The sequence below is a fragment of the Saccostrea cucullata genome, unplaced genomic scaffold (assembly GCF_032062105.1).
Source record: "Saccostrea cucullata isolate Sc308-1 unplaced genomic scaffold, CSIRO_AGI_Scuc_v1 ctg3806, whole genome shotgun sequence".
NCBI lineage: Eukaryota > Metazoa > Mollusca > Bivalvia > Ostreida > Ostreidae > Saccostrea > Saccostrea cuccullata.
The window spans coordinates 47,884-53,883 of record NW_026933142.1 but is presented as its reverse complement, the minus strand read 5'-3'; the positions used below and the strand labels follow the sequence as shown (position 1 = coordinate 53,883).

Below are 6,000 nucleotides of genomic sequence, written 5' to 3'. Positions count from 1 at the left end.
AAATCATTTTAATCCTTATTAAAGACATTTTTCATTTTTAAAAGGCATATTTCAACAAAATATGTGATTTTATTAACTTTTTGTTGGAAAACACACAATTTTAAAATTAGAATTAGAATTTACATTATTTTTCACAGATTCCTGTTTAAAAATTAACAATAGGTTATATTTTACACTCAATACTTTAAAATATGACTAAAAAGGTAGCATTATGCATCTAAAATGTGGAAAGAAGTCAGAGAATATTGTTTTTTCATTTTATATGACTTAACATTATTTGCACCAGCTGACCGCAGTCAATTATAGTGTCTACAGACTTTGCGGTAAAGGGTGTTAAAGCTGATTTTTCAAGAATAGACTAATTCTAGGTTTGCGAATGAATTTTTAGCATAAGCGACAACTGCGATAAAATGTAAACAAGTAAAAATGTTTTCACAGAATGATAATTTCTACAGAAACATGATTTATTTTAATTTATTCAGACCTCCAGTGATACATACATTACTGCATTGGAAGAACAGAAATAATGAAATGAGTCAGATCTGTCTAATAAACTTAATACATAAGCTACATTAGTAAAATTCATTAAGAATTTATCAAAGTAAGGAAGGTTATGACCAAAAAATCCTGAAATACTGTCAAGGTCTGCATGATAATACTTATTCTGAGTTCTAACCATGCATCATACATGTAGTGCAGAATGTCACTTAGCAGCATGGCATGCCTTTTGTGGTTCTAAGGACTTTATTTATGCTTTCGCAGCTGACATTCATGTTTTTTCAGTTTGTCGGAGACTGTTTTTTGTTATTTTTTCATTTATATGTAGGTGTTGACTGTCACTTTTGAATTAACTCTCAGTCAGTGATGCTTATATGAGCATGATCTACTAAGTATATCATTGTACTGAAATATTAATAAATTCCAAATTGAACTGATGAAGAAATTTGGCATATTTACATAATTGAAATATCAGAATAACTATAATTCAGCTAATAAGGTGCACATTTCTTCTCAGATCACTTCCTATAAATTTTATCAACAGTTTTGGTACACCCACCCACCTCAAAGAATCATGGAGGATGTCCTGAATCTGGTCTCTGTGATGCATTTTGTCTCATAGAAAAGTGTTCAAACTCATTAAAATGTTTAATATTTATATTTTAAAATCTAAATGTTCATTTTTTTATGTAAATTTGTTGAAACAAAAAGATATAATCTGGCATAAATCATGGAAATTCATTAAACACCTTTGGAATTCCTGAATAAATCCATGAAAAGAGAATAATTATGCATGTTAAATTGAAATTTCATGGCTAATTTGTGTCTTAAGAGAAAGCCAGTTGCATAAATCACAACAATAAATTACATCTGAATTGTTGTCTCCAGGTTCTTATCATCAAAGCCAGTTTAATGGAGTGTGGGAGCTGTGAAGAACCTCCCTAGATGCTGATATCATTTTGACTGCCCTGAGTTACAACACAGCATTTAGATAAACTTCTGCACAGCAGCTTGTAGACACATACCTGGGCTTTATTTGGAACATAAATTGACCAGATACAGTGTTCATTATCAACCCAGTATTTAACAATTTCTGTATTTTTGTTCATTCTTTGAAGGGGAAAATGCAACTTTGTTATGTAATAATTACATAATGGTCTTAGACTTGTAAACTCTTTTCTGTTTGTGGTGAAGAACAAAGCATATACTCTCCACGGATAAAAAATTGGTTGCCAAGCTTATTCTTTTAATGGTGAAATTCTGCTTCAAAAGATGCACAAAAAACTGCTTCCAGAGTGCTGTGTGTGTTGTTCTTGACTGCTCTGGAGTAAGGGAGATAAATGCTTCATATCTTCAGAAATAAGGGGATTTAGATCACCAGACTTAGGGATGTTGGGGACAATTATTTCATGAATCTCAGGTGCAAAAATGGAAAAAATCGAACACCTTCAAAGGTCCTTCAAGGTATCACACCGGTAATTGACCAATCAAAATGAACTTAGTCAAATGTAGGTCCATATATATAGAATTAATTTTCTTTTCTTTTGAGGCGTTTTTCTATTTTCTTCCATGCCACTTTTACAACTTTGGTACCTGTGCCTAGTAAATTTTATGTACTTTGTGAATAAATAAAGGTTTTGGACAGGAACTATTTTTTTCATGGCATAGGAGGCTACTTCCTGTAGTGCACTCGAGGTGTTTATAAACACAGTGAAAACATGTAGATTTGAGGGTAGCCCTGTTTGCAGATGGAAAAAGTCCAAAAGTGCCGTGTAGGTAGCCTGTTTTTTGGTGTCAGCTAATGTGGCAGGTAATGTTTAACACCTTCTGCTAAATATTTTTTCATGTAAACAAATACCTGATTTTTAACGATTTTTTATTCTATATAGAATTATATAGTGAAAACAATTACCGGTGTGATACCTTGAAGAGGTAGCATTTTCACAAAAATAAGTCCATAAAACTCTGTTATATACACATCCGCATGTCCTCATCAGTTGGCAGGAGATTTTCAACTACTCAGCTGCTCACAGGACATGCTTTTATACTGATTTCTTTGTGTATGAGTATTTTACATGCACGAGTGAATTTGATGACAACAACTCAGAACTCGACTTTCAGTATTTATTTTTTAAGATTTTTTTTCGTATTTTCATCACACAAAATACCTTGATTAAGGTATTTTAAATACCTTGATAAAGCTATATAGCTTTAACAAGCTATATACCTTTATCAAGGTATTGTGCTGGACCTGTCCCATTTGGATGATTGGTCCCAACCTGTTCTATGCACATGATTTTTTAAAAGAGTGATAGATCTTTTTGATCTAGAGATTTATTTCAGCAATTTGATAAACATCGTTAAAATCAGGCACAGGGGCATCTTATCCACTCTGTTCTCTACTTCACATATAAAAATACACAAGGGCCCTGTGATGCAGGTGTTTGTGTTTAGAAAATATTTAGAAGTGAAGAATCAAGAAGTGCCAGTCCCTGAAATATAGGAAATATAATGTATTATCCAAAAAGATTACTTACATATCTCAAACTGGCGATAGTTCTTAAAAATTACGGCCCTATTCATAATTGTCAAATATAATCGCTGAGAAAGTCAGAAATTATTTTATAAAGAAAATTAAAAACATGGCGGAAGTTAAATTTATCATGTTAAGGCGTGCGAAAAACTATTCGTGCTGCCTGTTTTCCCCTTTACGTTTGGTTTAAACAAGTTAATATGTATATCTATTGATATGTAAAAAAATAAAATCTGTATATAATTTTTTTTCAATTGGAAAATAACCATTTAACTCAGTCTCTGCGCTACTGTATACATGTATTTTGAAAAAAAGGGGGGGCACCTTTTCTGGTCAGACCATGTATTTTTTAATGTTCTGAATAATATCTTTTTTCTTTGCCGAAAAGGTTAATCAAAAATCATATATTATATTTTCCATTAACCCCCCCCCCTCCATTTTACCCTCAAGAAGCAAAAAACGCACAAGCCAAAAATATACTTGTAAGTCATAAAACGATTTCATTTTGCCCAAGTATTGCATTCATTTAACATTTTAGAAGATATATTTTTTTCAAAATCAATGTTTTATTATATGCTTAGAATACGCATTTAATGACATATTGCACACAAATATTTAGAGAAATTGACAGAATTCATAGACATTGAGCAAAACAATCAATTCAAGGGCTCCTTTTTTCTTTGCTTGCCAAGGAATATTTGGTAGAACTTGAATTCCTTCCTATCGTCCTATACATAAAGGATTAAGGACAGTTGATACAAACAAACTTTTTTCAAAAAAATTTGAAAATAAAAACTTGGTTCATGTTTTAATGAGTAAAAATGAATAACTTTCACCGCGTGGTCTGATTTTTTTATTGAAATTTTCACAAAGAAATGGGATTTGAATTGAAAAAAAATATTTGTATAGATTAATAAGGATGGTTTCAGAAGGACAGACTTTTGAACATTCCAGAAGGTTTACAATTTTTAAAATATATTCTATAGCTAGAAATTTATTATTCGCATCATTTGCATGCAAGGCCAAAAATATATACCAATCCAGGCATCCATTTTTTTGTATCATGTGTCGTTAACGAAATTCTATATTTAGGCCTAAATTAAAATATCGTTTGTTTGCCCTTAGCCGACCGATCGACGAAAATTAGCCCGACTCAAAATATTTTATTCCAGTTTTCAGTCATACATTTTTTTTTTATTTTCAACATTAAAAAAAAAATTCCAAATGTACTAGTACATCTTGATCCATGAAGCATAAGTTCCAATAACAAAGAGTAATGTACATGAACATTATTGATTTTTTAAAATTTTAATAGTAATTTGATTTGAAGTCAAGAAGAAAAAAAATTAAATATTTTTCCTACCTACCTACCCATTCCTAAAAATCTGGGTCGGTAAATGGCAAACAAACATATTTTTAATTTTGGCCTTACATGTATATATGCTACAAACGTAGGCGTCGGAAACGGGGGGCTATTACCCCGCTTTTTTTTTGTAAATATATACATTATATACATGTAGGCGTTGAAAATTGAGGGTTACCTTTTTTGGTTGGTTTAGCCCCCCCCCCCCCATTTCAATTTGCTTCCGTCACCTATGACAAATACAACAGTCAATCCTAATGTATCGAGTCTGTATATAGAACATATAATAATAATGAAATTGTTCCTTGATTCTTTCATTATAATTTCAAAAAAAAAAAATCTTATATTTCCATTGTAATAATGTATGTATAAAATATGGCAACACAAGTTTAGCTTCACGTACCAAGTGGTTTAACGTTAGATAATACAATGCACAGGTAGTAAGAAGGTAAATCGTTCATTATAGTAGCATGTGTTATAAATACAATACAACGAGAAACATTCAATACAATTAATATTCAAACACCCGCCCGAATGAAAAATGTACACTATTATTGTGCCTGGTTTTACTACTAAAATACACGAAAACGCAGGAGGTTCCGGGGGCTTCGCTCCCTGGGCCCCCACCAGGGCTTCGCCCTGAACCCACTAAGGACCTTAAAAGGCGGCCCCCAGACCTCTTGCCTCAATAAAGTTATCCACGCCTCCCCTTATCACAAATCCTGTATCCGCCCATGGTGGGATGGGGTGGGGTGGGGTTCGGACTTCTTTCAAGACAAAATTTTGTAAACTCAAACACATTACATGTACCACAGGCACTTGTTTCGGAAATAAATTTAACCCATAGTACTTACTAATAATAACACTTGTGTTGTAAAATATATTATGGGCACGTATATCTAACTAGAGGTACTGTGAGCGATGAGCTCACTAAATGATACCCCCCGCCTACCATATGGTTATCATTGGTGAAAAAGTCCATGTTTTCCTGTGGCCGGGAAACCCAAAATATGTGTCAGATCAAAAAGTAAAATAGGAGGTGCACAATGGCAATATGTAATAAAGATTCTGTGAAAGTTGCATCAAATTTCATTCAGTGGTATGAGAGGAGTTGCGGATAAGAGATGGGTACCCCAAAGCGTAACAGACGGACGGACGGACAGACGGAAGGACGGACGGACGGACGGACGGACGGACAGACGTACAGACGGACGGAATTAACGAACAGACGGACAGAATTAACGATTACTATATACCCTCCCGCTTTTCAAGCGGGGGTATAATAATAATTAAACTAGGTACTAAGGGGTATACATTTCTTTTTATTAAAAGAAAAATGAGTAACGTCAGGTGCCTGTGACTATGGGTTAAAATTTGTTTCCGAAACAAGTGCCTGTGACAAGTACATGTTCTTTATTTCCCCTATATTTGACTATATAGGCCTTTGCTGCAAAAATGGGTGGAAAGAAGCCCCCCCCCTCCCCTTGCTATCTGCATGGAACCTACAGAACAGCCGTATTTTCTGAAGTCATTAATTACGAATTGTTAATCTTCTAAACAACAATTCTATTTAAAAAAAAAAACGTATAAGAAGCATTTTAGAACT

At 33.3% G+C, this 6,000-nt stretch overlaps 1 long non-coding RNA gene across 1 annotated transcript; it reads left to right on the top strand.

Annotated features, from left to right (window-relative positions):
- The first annotated feature begins 163 nt into the window (after positions 1-163).
- On the top strand, positions 164-1,785 carry LOC134237388 (uncharacterized). The gene is made up of 2 exons (XR_009985817.1): positions 164-1,093; positions 1,387-1,785. It is a non-coding gene; the product is annotated as an uncharacterized LOC134237388 (long non-coding RNA).
- Positions 1,786-6,000: the final 4,215 nt, after the last annotated feature.